This window comes from Ranitomeya imitator, chromosome 7 (genome assembly GCF_032444005.1).
Source record: "Ranitomeya imitator isolate aRanImi1 chromosome 7, aRanImi1.pri, whole genome shotgun sequence".
Taxonomy (NCBI): domain Eukaryota; kingdom Metazoa; phylum Chordata; class Amphibia; order Anura; family Dendrobatidae; genus Ranitomeya; species Ranitomeya imitator.
Genome location: NC_091288.1, coordinates 203,791,077 through 203,806,802, shown reverse-complemented (window position 1 = coordinate 203,806,802; position 15,726 = coordinate 203,791,077). Strand labels below are relative to the sequence as shown.

Below are 15,726 nucleotides of genomic sequence, written 5' to 3'. Positions count from 1 at the left end.
AACCATTCCCATTATATTTAAGTGTATCTGTATACATGGCCCACCCCTGTATATATATATTTGATAATAGAGATAGTTCATAGATTAGATATTATACTCATAAACACGACACCTGTCCTCAATTAGGTCCAATGGACATTATAGATGCGGGGCCCAAATAGCGACCCCCCCCCCCTACAAGCCATAACGGGGGGATTCTCTCTACTAGTGGGGGACTCAACCTTCCTTGCTTTACTGAATGGCTGCACATATCAATGTTTTTCCACAGTCGAAGCCAAACATTTTGAGACTGACACAAACTTTGCTGCTTATCAGCAGTTCATAAGTTTTACAAACTATTATTGACAAATATATGAAGTTTACCCAAAAAAAAACCCCCTCAATATTTTCAGTGTTGACGCTTCTTACCGTATTTAAAAATTCTGACCTTCGCCTTTGCCGGTAAATATCAGCTTCTGGGCCAAATCCTGACTTTCCCAATTAGTGCTTGGAATTTATCACAATTTATGTGTTTACTTTTCTTGTCCACCCTCTTTTTGGGGACCGACCACAGGTTCTTGATCTGGGGATTTTCCTGGCCCATAGAAACAGCCAACTAAAAGATCGAAGAACACTGAAGCAGCAAACTTTGGTGAAAACCAACATTTGGGTCAGTGTCAAAACTTGTGGCCACAGATGTACAATACCTGGCTGGCTACGGATTCTCCCACCAAAACCAGCCGATTTCCCCCCAGGTGCTGCATTCTTTTGTCTGATTTTCTGATCTAAGAACATGACCCAATAGTTTACACTAAAATCTAAAAACTGAGATACGATCACTAGAGGCCCAAAGTTTGACGACAGATTGTGATGACCCGGCCTTCAGCTTCTGATCTGTCAAGTGCGCTTGTCTTCTCAACAGTGGCGGACATACCATTGGTGCAATCTTTGCAGCCGCCTAGGGACCCAAGATTTACGGGGGCCACTACCTCCCCCAAAGCTGCATAAAGGAGTGCATTATGGTGGACGGCAATGGCCCATGTACAGTTCTTGCTCAGGGGCCGTCTTCTGCCTGTGTCCGCCCCTGCTTCTCCAATAGGCGGCCTGTTGGACAGAACATGTGATCTGGACCACAATTTTTGTGACATATTTTTCATATATTAACGCAGCAAAAAAGGGCAACTTTACCTGCCCGGGTATCAGAACTAATGCACTTATAACCAACAAATTCATGGAGGGGGGGATTGCTTAGTATTAAAATGGCACACAAAAAAAAGGCGCCACGCAGGTAGGTTGTGAGTGGCTGTCACATCAGTATTTTGCACCTATATTACCGCCACCTTTATTATATGGGTTTGCTGCATCCTAGTTTCTGTAACCTGCCCTTTAATTCTTGAATTTTGGGGGGAATTTTATTTGCTCTTTTTGTGACTTTTCTTTTAAGACTTTTCATACATACCCCAAAAGAAGACCATTTTTTCACTGCAATGTTGAGCGATTGGGGGTCAGTCACTCAAAATAGCGGTATTTTATAGGGGTGGTCTTCTGAAATACGAGGGTCACAGTGAAAATCTTCTCAACGAGACGACCCTCAGGAGGGGTTTTACTGTATCTCGATGCACAGGGGTACAGACTTTGTGTCATCCCTGCATTATCGTCTACCCATGGCCTCTATGGACAGGATTCATACAATCCTTCCTGTGTCCTTCCAGCGGGAGCATAATGACCAATCGGAACAATTGTGTCCCTCCAGATTGATCTACCGGGAGGGGGTCTCAATAATCTTACAGGAGCCCCTTTAAAGTTGAAGAGCTGTAATACGCAAGAGCATTAGTGGTGGTGGGTACAGAGTCGGAGCCCCCATATATCGGTTGCGCGGTGGGTACAGTCGGAGCCCCCATATATCGGTTGCGCGGTGGGTACAGAGTCGGAGCCCCCATATATCGGTTGCGCGGTGGGTACAGTCGGAGCCCCCATATATCGGTTGCGCGGTGGGTACAGAGTCGGAGCCCCCATATATCGGTTGCACGGTGGGTACAGTCGGAACCCCCATATATTGGTTGCACGGTGGGTACAGTCGGAGCCCCCATATATCGGTTGCACGGTGGGTACAGTCGGAGCCCCCATATATCGGTTGCACGGTGGGTACAGTCGGAGCCCCCATATATCGGTTGCATGGTGGGTGCAGTCGGAGCCCCCATATATCGGTTGCACGGTGGGTACAGTCGGAGCCCCCATATATCGGTTGCACGGTGGGTACAGTCGGAGCCCCCATATATCGGTTGCACGGTGGGTACAGTCGGAGCCCCCATATATCGGTTGCATGGTGGGTGCAGTCGGAGCCCCCATATATCGGTTGCACGGTGGGTACAGTCGGAGCCCCCATATATCGGTTGCATGGTGGGTGCAGTCGGAGCCCCCATATATCGGTTGCACGGTGGGTACAGTCGGAGCCCCCATATATCGGTTGCACGGTGGGTACAGTCGGAGCCCCCATATATCGGTTGCACGGTGGGTACAGTCGGAGCCCCCATATATCGGTTGCATGGTGGGTGCAGTCGGAGCCCCCATATATCGGTTGCACGGTGGGTACAGTCGGAGCCCCCATATATCGGTTGCACGGTGGGGGTGGGTACAGTCGGAGCCCCCATATATCGTTGTGTGTGTGCATGTAGGGTCTTCTGTGTGCAGGGGTGGAGCTGTGTATGTGGTATTTGTGTAGGGGTGAGAATCTGGCTCTCAGAGATCCCTTATATTATTGAAAGCCACTCCTTTCCCCTGTGTACTGGGAGAGCAGGGGAGAGAGGGCTCTGCAGCAGGCGCCTGTCCCCCTCCTATGGGCAGAGACTAGGAGGGAGAGAGCTGGGAAGGGAGGGGGTGTTGAATGGCGAAGCCCCCTCCTCTCTCCTGCAGCCCCTGTCTGGCTGGCCTGCACATGCGTGGTAAGGCGCAGCCCTGGAGTAGAACTCATGTTGGAGGGTCATTCTCAGACAGTTCTGCAGGGCTGCAATAAATCACCCTGCACATTCCCACCCCTCCCTCCCTCTGTCTGTCTCCCTCCCTCTCTCCCTCGCACTCTCTCTCTCCTTCCTTCCTTCCTCCCATCAGCTTGCCACCTCTCACTTTGCAGCCTCTTCTCCCTTGCTTTCCTTAACCCAGGACCCCCCTCCTTCCCCTTTTGCCCCCCAAAATTCTCACCCTTTTAAAAAACCATTTTTTGGGGGGGGAATTAATATGCTCCCCCATATCCTAGTCAATCCTTTATCCCGAAGATTAGGGAGATTCGGTTCCAGATAATAGAAGAAAAAGAAAAAAAGACCCTTTCCCTTTATTTCCAACCCCCCAACTCAGCTAATATGACTCCTGGATCCCCCCACAGAGGATCGATGCCCCTCTACTGGATCTAGAAAGAGAAGACTCAAGGAAGCCTCCTCCAGACAGGGGATCCAGACTGTGGGGGGGTTTCAGATTGGGAGGAAAATATAGAGATTTTTTTTTCTTCATAAAAGCAAATATATCAAGACAAGGAGATAGGGATTTTTATATATATATATATATATATATATTTTTTAATATATATTTTTTATTTTTTAAATCTTTATTCTTGGCACCAAAGAAGACGGGGACCCTCTTATCCTACAGACATTGCAACCTGCAAAAGGTGAGAATGGGAGAACTGGGGGCACTTAGTGGGGGAGGGGGGAGACTGGTCGGATCATACTGTGTACAATGCAGATTGATAGAATTATTGGATACATTATATTTATGGGACTGTTCTAAAAAGTGTCAATATATTAGCAATTGGTGTAATGTGATGGGTCAATATTTAGGGGGTACCTGTCACATTAAAATACTAAGGGGGAGGGTAGTCTGTCCCATCATTATACTGGGGGGGGGGCATGAGATTGTCTATGTGTACCCCCCCCCCCCACTAGTGGAAGTGTGATGTGTTACTGCCATGTCATATGTCACAGAATGGAGGCTGTCAGTCACAACGCATTACCCCCAAAAAAGAAGCCCGACCCCAATGGACCCAATGGATGACCCCCCAATATATCCCAGAGCTCAACGCACATTCCTCCATATTGCAAACGACCGATCGAATCGCCCAATCCCACAATCGGATATTCCATACATTTCCGCGGATGGAAGAGAATTTACAATTTTGGGAAATCCAACATTTTCAAACGTTCGAAGAATTCTTTCGGAACTCGAAACGCTCGTCTTTGGACATTAACGAATGGCTTTCGCCATTATAATTATCATTAATAATAATAAATTAATAATTATATTAATAATAATTATTGGCATATCCACCCCCCCTCGTCTGTAGGTTGGGTGAGGTGACATATTGTTATAGAATTTCGGGGCCAAGCGCTACCTGCGATGTGGGGGTGTAAATTAATGCACGTGTGTCAGACAGAATGATGGAAATCAATGGTCTTTGTATTAGGAGCATGGATTGTAGCAGAGAAAACGCAAGAAACCGAGAAATCCGGACACAAAACTACTTATAATATGGGGCTCAGCATCTCCGGAATATCTCATTAACCCTTTGTCACCTGCATGCGTGAAGATCGTCACCATTATAAATAATGGGGGGGGGGGGAGGGGGTAGGGATAGAACGTGTTATGTCAGGAGGAGAATCTACCCTGTTATGTGGAAGAGTCCTCATCCCTGTGTATTAGGAGGAGGACGGGGCCGTGTCCTGATGGCTGTGTATTAGGAGGAGGACAGGGCTGTGTCCTGATGGCTGTGTATTAGGAGGAGGACGGGGCCGTGTCCTGATGGCTGTGTATTAGGAGGAGGACGGGGCCGTGTCCTGATCCCTGTGTATTAGGAGGAGGACGAGGCTGTGTACTGATGGCTGTGTATTAGGAGGAGGACGGGGCCGTGTCCTGATGGCTGTGTATTAGGAGGAGGACAGGGCTGTGTCCTGATGGCTGTGTATTAGGAGGAGGACGGGACCGTGTCCTGATGGCTGTGTATTAGGAGGAGGACGGGGCCGTGTCCTGATCCCTGTGTATTAGGAGGAGGACGAGGCTGTGTACTGATGGCTGTGTATTAGGAGGAGGACGGGGCTGTGTCCTGATCCCTGTGTATTAGGAGGAGGACGGGGCCGTGTCCTGATCCCTGTGTATTAGGAGGAGGACGGGGCCATGTACTGATGGCTGTGTATTAGGAGGAGGATGGGGCCATGTCCTGATCCTTGTGTATTAGGAGGAGGATGGGGCCGTGTCCTGATGGCTGTGTATTAGGAGGAGGACAGGGCTGTGTCCTGATGGCTGTGTATTAGGAGGAGGACAGGGCTGTGTCCTGATGGCTGTGTATTAGGAGGAGGATGGGGCCATGTCCTGATCCTTGTGTATTAGGAGGAGGATGGGGCCGTGTCCTGATGGCTGTGTATTAGGAGGAGGACAGGGCTGTGTCCTGATGGCTGTGTATTAGGAGGAGGATGGGGCCATGTCCTGATCCTTGTGTATTAGGAGGAGGATGGGGCCGTGTCCTGATGGCTGTGTATTAGGAGGAGGACGGGGCCGTGTCCTGATGGCTGTGTATTAGGAGGAGGATGGGGCCGTGTCCTGATCCCTGTGTATTAGGAGGAGGATGGGGCCGTGTCCTGATGTCTGTATATTAGGAGGAGGATGGGGCCGTGTCCTGATCCCTGTGTATTAGGAGGAGGACGGGGCCGTGTCCTGATGTCTGTATATTAGGAGGAGGACGGGGCCACATCCTGATGTCTGTATATTAGGGAGCGAGTTCTCATCTCATGTACTAAAGACCCATCTACACATTGGGTAAATGTTGACCAACCCCACAGATTTCAGCAGTATTTGCCGACACGCTAATGTACAGAAGATGTCGGGGGAGAGGAGTATGGGGTCTCATCCGTTCATTTTAGGGGAGATGTCATTGACTTTCACCTCTTTCCTGAACGTTCATTTATGGGAAGTTGAGGAGAGATAGTTGTCGGCCAAATGAATGTTCAAGTCAACAGCTCCAAAGACATACTGATAGGGAATTTAGATTGAGCCCCATTGGGGGCAGTGACGATAATGTGTGCGAACTGTAAAGCGCTGCGGAATATGTTAGCGCTATATAAAAATAAATAAATAAGAAGAGCAGCTTTGTTATGTGTACGGCCCAGCTAAGCCTCAGTCTGTGGCCAAATTGTAACATTCAATCCTATTCTTATTTTCCTATGGAGAATAAAGTTGCGAGCCGCCTTATGACCACTGGAGGTAAGGAAAGTCTTGCAGTCGTCACAACAGTCACTTGCAACTTATTTTTCCATCGTGAAACTTTAAAGGCATAGCGCGGTCTTGATTTCACCACGGCTCGCAGGCCTCCTCCTCCCATGGCATCAGCATCTGCAATATCTGAAAAGGGCCTTAGCAGTTATGTGCATGTCTGTGCCATGATTCCTGTTTATTGAGGTCAGTACGCACATACCTGCACCTTACTGGTTGTAGCATTTGTTCACATGCGCTTGTTTTTTCATGGACCGTGTGTCCACGCAAAAAATCACTTTGACAAGTCTACGGGTCCGTGAAAAATCACAGATGGCGCACGGATGGCATCAGGGAGCAGTCCGTGATTAACATTGCAGTAGGTAGAAGCTTTGTATTCTTACAATTTTTGTGTTTTTTGCATGCGTGAAAATCTCAGATGACTCGGTAAAAACAGACACAAACACCGATGGAAATCAGACCATTTTTTTTATTGCGTTCCATAAAAATCACCGACGTGTGAATGAGGCCTTAGAATCAATATTGACCCTGGGCAAACCTGTTTTTCTCCGTCCTTATGACACAGTAATTAATGGCTACTCCCAAGGGATCATGGAGCTCCATGGAATATCCCAGAACCAGGGCAAGACCTTAAGCACCCCTTTCCACTTGTGTGAGAAAAAAACGGTTTGATTTACGGACCGAAAAAACGGATGTAACGTGTGCGATTGTCATGCGAGTGTAATGCGATTTTTTAATCGCATCATCAGTTTTTACATCCGTACGCAAACCGTTTTTTTTCTCTGCAACTATTTTTGTACAGTCATTTACAGGACTATTTACAGTGTTCTGTGCCACAGAATGGTAAGGTATCCGTAAAAAACGGATGGAATACGGATGGTCCGTATTCCATGCGTTTTTTTTCTCGCACCCATTGACTTGCATTGGCGAGTCTCGTTCGAGACTCGCAGCAAATCGCAGCATGCTGCGATTTTTTTCTCAGTCCGATTTCAGCTGAGAAAAAAATCGCAAATGGAATGTCACCTATTGATTAACATTGGTCCGAGTGCAATCCGATTTTTTATCGGATTGCACTCGTCCGTTTTTCTCACAAGTGGAAAGGGGCCCTAAAGGGAAGGGGCCGGAATCTGTATCCGATTTCCATTTTCCTACTCCTCTGACTTCTGTCTTCTTGCATTCTGTGGTCAGTGCTCTCCAGGATGCTTTGTGTGCCGCCATATGTACAGCGCTGTATGACGGATATATCCCCACCATTGCAGCAATGATGCCCAGTTTTGTCAGAGCCGTAAGGGCCACATTTGCCTGGTTATTCAGAGAGAGGAGACTGTGGACAGCGGACAATATGGAGTACAGGATTTGTGGACAGCGTGTGAATGAGCCCATGAATATAGACGTGGGTGGGTGCACAATCCTGTGTGTGGGATTGGACTGTCCCGAGTCCTGTGTGCTCTGATTGTTGCCGTGTCAGGCTCCGCTGACTTGTGACCCCGGCACCAGCTTTGTAGATGAGAGTGACCCATTGTATTATAGAGTGAGGTTCTGCATGACCCGGAGCCGAGTCTATGGGGCTCTGTGTATTCTGGAGCTCGCTGTGAGGTTCTCCTAGAGAGGCCCTGTGTTTGGAAGTTGGTTATGGGAGGACTGTCGTATTTTGCAGGGCTGTAGCTATGCTTCCCCCTAGACTGCCTTATTGCATACACAGGCCCTGTGCTCTCCAGAAGGCCCCTACATTCTGCACCTCGGTGTGTGGGGCCCCTTGTCCCATGGATGTGGGTGTGTGAGGCCCTGTTCTTATCCAGAGGTACCTCTCATACACTAATGCACTGGAAATAGGCCTCGCGTGCAGAATACCGTATATCCCCGTGCCGCCTATTTTCGCCGCAGCATTTGCTCCATATAACAGTCTTCGCTGTCACAGTCTATCTACAGATCTTTATCCCATCGATAGGATATGACATAAGGGTGTGTGCACATAGGATTTTTTCAGGCCGTCAATAATTAATTTTCTAGTGTAAACCGTTTTAGGAAACGCTCCTTTATTGGAAGAGTTTTTCTTTTGTCCAGAAGTGGTTTGGAAAAGTTTTTTTTCTTTAATAACTTTTTCTTATTTAGTCATTTGATTAGAAAGCGCCTTGCTTAGAGAGGTTGCCTTCCGTATCTGCTTCAAAGTAGTGACGTACTTTCATTTTTTTTTTTCAAGTGTTTTTCAAAACCTAAAAAACGTGCAAAACATATGATCATCGAAGTGAATTATCACTGAAATTAATAGGAAGAAACACCTAAACGATAGTGCCCTCTCGGCCAACAGGGGGCATACCTCTAAGCCAAACCATATAAACCTAAAAAATAGCACCGGACACTGAGATGATCCCTAGATCCAAAGGATCGTGTTAGGGAATGATCATAAACCAAAGGTCTGTGCATAAAAAATAGAGGTACCAGAGAAATATATGCCAATATAAATTTATTAAAGTATCAAATATACAAACAATACTAAAGGGTATAATAATACATGGACAAAACAGGTAGTAGAAAGGAGCAGCTAAAAAATGGCATGTAATAGATGACAAAATGCGATGCTAATGATAACATGAGGGAAATTTGAGCACCCTACTCTGACTGCAGACCAATGAATACTGAATAGTGCCCTGGGATGGTACTACTTAATATACATGAAATATAAAGGTGGGCACCCCCCTGTGATAATCTCCTGAATATAATGGGTAACAGGGGATAGAAATCAAGGCAGCGCAGTTATAGATGTAGTACATAAATTAAAGCTGATGTGCCGTTACCATGGGACATGGTTGCGGTGAGTGACAAGGTGCTGCAGGCAGAGAGGGGAGCCTCGACGCGCGTTTCACCTTGAATGGCTTCGTCATCGAAGTGAATTATCACTGAAATTAATAGGAAGAGTCTCTCAAATGTTGTAGGTGATTTTTGTGGCCGATTTTGGAGAGGATTTGCTAAAAAAAAAAAAAAAACCCGCCTGCATGGGGTCTAATTGTCCGATAGATGCAGATCCGTCCGCTGGGATTTTCTGTATCTCGAGCATTGCTTTGTTGAATGAGCACTCTAGGAGCCTTCATAGAAGTTAATCTAGAAAGTTGTACTGCTACTTCTACTCCTAAAAAGCTGAGCACATGTTTGATCAGCTTGGCTGGGCATGCATGTGTTCTTATTAGAAAGAAGGGAGTAAGCCCCATTAAAAACACCTCTGATGTGCCTACAAGCAAAAGTATCTGACAGTTGAAGTCCAGCAGCCATATCCCTATGTTCCTCCAATATCTATTGTCATGAGGCCCCATACACATTAGTTGATTGGCACCTATTCCAGAAGATATCCTGTTTTAATCACCTGTCCACTGCAGGAGGTCTCTGCTTCAAAGGTTGTTTTTATTAATTTCTCTCTCCCTAGCTATAATTCATCCCACTTCATAAAGGAGGTTGGAGTGTCAGCTCTTCACCAGTATTAAGAAGGTTTCCCTCTTCCCAATATGTTCAATGTGATGGGGACATGTCTTCTCCCTAAAGATGCCTTATAGATTTTAATTTTCCTCTTTGACAGTATGTAACAGGTTACTCTAAGAATGGATGAATACCTGGAGACACCTGTGGTGACCCTTATAGCATTATTTATATCTCCGAAGCAACCTATTACTTATAAAGCGTTCCCTAAGTCTTTCAGAGAGACTTCTTTTGGTTTGGCGAACATATAATTTCATACCTGATCACTGTAAGAGCTAATGTAGGTGACTTCTTTGGTGTAGCCGTAATATTATCCCTGTTCTCATAGGATTCAGATTTGTTGTAATTGGATAATTCTCGGATGGGTCTTTGTTTGGATATCTTATTAACTTGAATCCAAAACTTTTCCCACAAGCATAAAATCTTCTCTTTTTAGAAAAAAATGTGGGTTTTGATTGTTTTAAATGTTTGTCATTTTTCTAACAGAGTTTTTGCTCTTTAATAGTAGGTGCTATAAGGTTGCCCAAGGTTCTAGCTTTTCGGAACACACATTTGGGATTTGTTGATAGACGTTTCCCAATCCTTTTGTCCTGCTGTAGAATTTGCCAGTATCTGCAAATTATTTTTATTCTTATTTTTATTTTTTAAAGGCAGATTGGTGGCTTAACTACTGGGTAATGATTGGTATTTGATCTATTTGCAACTCAATAATGAGAGGTGTGCATGTTACCTTGGTTTTGTGAACAAGATCTTTTAGTAGAGATTTAACTTCTTGTAATGCTCTTTCGAGAGAAGATTGATAATGGCCTCTATTTATGAACTGTTCTTTAAAAAAAAATCAGCTTTTGACAGGTAGTCAAAATATAATATGAGTGCAATTACGATGAATATGGGTGAATTGGAATATTAGATAATCAAATTGGCAAATTACAGCCATTTCTAAAAACGGAACTGATGAGTCCATCTCTTTACGATGTTTTCATCTATAAAAATAGTAAGACGTAAAATGTTCACACTAATTTTACTGAAAGCGGGTGTGAATTTAAGTAAATAGTCATTCTGGTTGATCTAATTGATAAAAACCAGTAAGGGATCCCGAGTACTTTCCCCTATAAATAGAATATAATCTGTGAAGCACCACTATAGGATAAGGGTTGCTCGCAGCTCACACGGATGGTGGTCTCTTCCCATCTGTTCATGTGTTTGTTGGCATAGTTGGGGCGAGTTTGGTTCCCATCGCGGTCCCCCATGTTTGTAAATAAAAATCATAGATGAAGTAGTTGTAAGTTAAAATAAATTTGATGCATTTAATTATATAGTTGATCAGAGTTCTGTTATATTTCCCTTCCTTTTCTAAGAAAAATTGTTTGTTACATCCCTTATGATTGCCTATAAAAAGGATGTTATATCCAGTTTGCCCGAGATGTATTTGATATTCGCCAATATTTGTAAAACATGACTAGTGTCTTTGAGATATGTGGGGAACCGAGTTATGCAATGTTGAAGATGAGTATCAATGTGTATTTAGATAAATTGGTAGTAAGACAATTTATTCCTGATATGATGGGTCTACCATATTTTTGTGTATTTAGGGAATGTGAAAACTACAAAAAGCTTCAGATATTCAAGCTAGGATTCACAAATATTCATGGAAGACATAATATAATAAGATCCATCAGCTAATCTGCTTGACTATGATTTCCTCTTTCAGAATTTAAGTAAAGGGATGAGTAAATTCAGAAGTGTGACTTCGAGTTATCGTAGAGGCAACTGTCCTTATGGATGCACTAGATGTATCAGCTGCCATTACAATTGATTGATCGGTGATGTAATCATTTTCTCAATGGGGATGTGTTTAATAAAAAGGGATTCTTCAAAGTGGTGAATAGAAAAAGGGTCCATATCTACGACCTAAGTTCATCATTTCGGTGCCCACTGGGCCTAAATGAATCCGGGGATTTTTGATGCTGTGATTTATTTATTTTTTCACATTTTCTGCATATGTAACGAAATCTGCCATGAAGGCTGTTGATGGAACTTCCTCTCCAAATGTGAACAGAGCCTTATAACGATGGTCATTAATAACATCTGATAGCAGTATCTGGCAGCAACTTATTCCATGGGTAAATATGCAGAAGATCCAAGCATGCTTGCTAATGGTTAAGTATTGCACCGGATAGGTCTTAAGAGATATGGACCCTTTCGCATACAAATTTTAATTTTTTTTTTGTATTTTGGGATAAAGGCATTTTTACAAACTGGCTTTCATTAAAAATCTTACACGGTTTATTTTCTATAGCCTCCGTGTTGGACTGTCTATTGCTAGAGTGAGTAAACTGAGAATAAATCGGTGAGCTGATTCTAAGAGAGAATTTGTAATTTTTTTAAATTTATTTTCTAAAGCAGCTTTTAACAGTTTAAGACCACAGGGAAGTTACTAATATTTGGAGGAGGCCACATGATTCACAGTGGGCCAAGAGATTACTTTTTAGGACGGTTTATTCTTTTTTTGCATTCTCTATGACGTGTTATAGAAATGTTTTCAGCAAATTTCCCAATTTCAGCCATTTAAATCTGAAATTACATGTCGATAGGACACAGGAAATTGATGTACCATTTTCAGGCCAACATTCCACTGAGCGTGCACGTGTTTGTAAATGGAGAGAGGAGAGTAAAGGTGCACAGACACCATTGATACCTGTCTGACAACTGCTTTTTCGGTCAACAATCATCTCTCCTGATCTCCCACCCCCATGCAGATGAACGCTCGGCAAGTGTTCAGAGTGGGGAGAGTGGAGGAAGCCGCCGTCAGAGAGCTATGGTGGAGGCCTATCTTCTAGGAGAAATTCAACATGCCCAATCCTTTGCCAGGCACAAATTTCGGATAACCTTTGGATGGCGTAACTTGCTGCCAAACTCACAGCTTATCCTTCCTCCTTGAGAATAAAATGATCGGACATTGAAATTCAATATGCCCCATCCTTGTATCCCCAGCATCTTATATTGAGGGAAGATGGGCGACTGGTCCTACGGGGATGGGCAGGTTGATCTAATGTGTATGATGGGGGTATGGTTAGGACAAGGAGGCATGAATCCTTTTTGGAACAGTCAGCCATAGTCCAAATACAAGCCAGCCTAAAAAGGCTGATAACTGCAAACAATAGCATGCATTGAATCTTGCCACACACACTTAAGAAAGATTTTAGTTTTCTGTTAAATGATGTTCTTCTCTGCTTGGGTCCACTGATCATATTTTACCCATAAACATAGGATATGGTCCATGCAGAATATTAGGGGGCTACGAGGATGAGGACGAAGCATGCCGAATAAGGGGAAAAAGGAGACAGAATTAGGCTAAGCCAGTATTTTGGGAAAGTTTCACGCTGCCAGGTCTTACGTATAGGGCATGTCATGTCAGTGGTTATGAGGTTAGTAAGGAGAAGAAAACCAAACTGCAGTGACGGACAATGGTGTTTCCGAGTTCATTGGCTCCAGGTCTCTTACGGTTGATGTTATCTGGGGGAAAGCAGGAGGAAATTCTCCAATGGATGGAGCGGACATGCTTAAACTTGTGAGGATTTAGCCTCTAAGTCAATAACAATGGTGTTTTATAGCGGGGGGTATATTATTCTTCATAGCACTATTTTAATCCCCTCTTCCAGCTTGCTAATGTTTGGGGAAAAAAAAACTGTCTCTATCCATCTGAATAGCTGCAATACCACATACAACCTATGGACCGAGATGGCGCTGTTCTTGGAAAAAAAAGCAAACATTAAGTATAATATCAAGTATTTCGGTATTTAAAGGGAATCTGTCTAGACATTTTTGCATATAGAAGTAGTGGTACGGCTGTATAGAGGCTTGTCTTATGATAAAAATAATACCTTTTGTAAAGATGTGATGTGCCAGTAATGAGAAATCTAGTCGGAAGTGCACCAGGGGCGTGACAGTGCAATTGGGTGGAAGCTGACAAGTGCATTGACACACCCCTGGTGCACTTTCAGCTTGATTTGCATATGGCTTCTAGACTAGATTTCTCATGACCAGCACATCAGATCTTCGCAATAAAGGTATCATTTTTATAGGGGAACAAGCACCTAGACAGGCGAACCACTACTTGCATGTGTAAAAATGTCCTGACAGATTCCCTTAAAGTTCAATATTCTTTACTTTTGGGCACCTTACTGCCACTTTAACCCTCAATCGTGCAATCAAAGAGTTCCTTTGCATGGCTTAATCTGTTATTAGAAGGTGGTTCAACATGTGCCCCTGACATTGTATGTCATAATAATAATAATAATAATCTTTATTTATATAGCGCCAACATATTCCGTAGTGCTTTACAGTTTAACAGCTTCAATCACAACAGTCATAAGTAACAATGTTAACAATACAATAATTAAAGCGAAATAAGACGACCCTGCTCGTGAGAGCTTACAATCTACAATGAGGTGGGGGAGGTACAAAGTACAGGTGTGTATTTACAATGATGTATTTACAATGATGGTCCAGCCATCTTCAGGGGGTGGGGGATAGATGGAAGTAGTGAATGGGCTACACACAAACAAAATAACTGATAAGGGGAACATGATAGGCCGCTCTGAACAAATGTGTTTTGAGGGAGCGCCTAAAACTATGCAAATTGTGGATGGTCCTAATTTCATGGGGTAGAGCATTCCAGAGGATTGGCGCAGCACGGGAGAAGTCTTGGAGTCAGAAGTGGGAGGTACGGATTAGTGCAGAGATTAGTTGAAAGTCATTTGCAGAGCGCAGCGGTCGGCTAGGCCGATAGACAGAAATGAGGGAGGAGATGTAAGGGGGCGCCGCACTGTGGAGAGATTTGTGGGTGAGAACAAGTACTTTGAATTGTATCCTGTAATGAATGGGCAGCCAGTGTAACGACTGGCGAAGAGCGGACGCGTCTGAGTAACGATTAGCTAGATAGACGACCCTGGCTGCTTTATTAAGGATGGACTGGAGTGGGAAAAGTCGAGTGAGGGGGAGGCCAATTAATAGAGCGCTGCAGTAGTCCAGGTGGGAGTGGATCAGGGCGACAGTGAGGGTTTTAGCTGTCTCCATGGTGAGAAAAGGGCGGATTCTAGAGATGTTCTTTAGGTGTAAGTGGCACGAGCGGGCAAGAGATTGTATATGGGAGGTGAAGGAGAGATCGGAGTCAAACATAACACCCAGACAGCGCGCCTGCTGCCGGGGTGTTATTATGGTGCCATCCATGGAGAGGGAAACGTCAGGTTTATGGAGGTTAGTAGATGGTGGCAGCAGAAGAAGTTCAGTTTTGGAGAGGTTGAGTTTCAGATAGAGAGCGGACATGATGTCAGAGACTGCGGACAGACAGTCAGTGGTGTTCTGTAGTACAGCAGGAGTAAGGCCAGGGGATGACATGTATAGTTGTATGTCATCGGCATAAAGATGGTACTGAAAGCCAAATCTGCTGATGGTCTGTCCAATTGGGGCCGTGTAGAGGGAGAAGAGAAGGGGGCCAAGGACTGAGCCCTGAGGTACCCCGACAGTGAGAGGAAGAGGAGATGAAGTGGAGCCAGAGAACAGAACACTGAAGGAGCGGTCAGAAAGATAGGAGGAGAACCAGGAGAGAGCAGTGTCCTTAATGCCTAGTGATTGGAGCCTAGAGAGTAGGAGAGGGTGGTCAAGTGTCGAAAGCTGCAAAGAGATCGATAAGAATGAGCAGAGAGTGGTCACCGTTACATTTTGCTGTCAGAAGGTCATTGGTCACTTTGATGAGTGCAGTTTCTGTCGAGTGTAGGGGCGGAAACCGGACTGTGAAGGGTCAAGGAGGGAGTGAGTGGAGAGGTAACGGGTAAGGTGGGAGTAGACAAGGCGCTCCAAGAGTTTATAGATGAAGGGGAGATTGGAGACCGGTCTGTAGTTGTTTGTGCAGGATGGGTCGAGGGTGGGTTTCTTTAGTAACGGAGTAATGAGAGTGTTTGAAGGAGGAGGGGAAAATGCCTGAGGAGAGTGAGAGATTAAAGATTGTAGTTAGCTGAGTAGTGA

At 44.7% G+C, this 15,726-nt stretch overlaps 1 protein-coding gene across 2 annotated transcripts in view; it reads left to right on the top strand.

Moving 5' to 3' along the window:
* Window positions 1-2,815: 2,815 nt before the first annotated feature.
* GLIS2 (GLIS family zinc finger 2) overlaps window positions 2,816-15,726 on the top strand; it is a 38,025-nt gene continuing 25,114 nt past the window's right edge. The window contains exons 1-2 of one of the 2 annotated variants that reach the window (XM_069734467.1): window positions 2,816-2,921; window positions 3,596-3,640. The gene's annotated coding sequence lies outside the window, so the exon portion shown is untranslated. Of the gene's footprint in view, window positions 2,922-3,004; window positions 3,641-15,726 lie in introns of those variants that run through there. The other variant, XM_069734466.1, reaches the window with a different exon arrangement.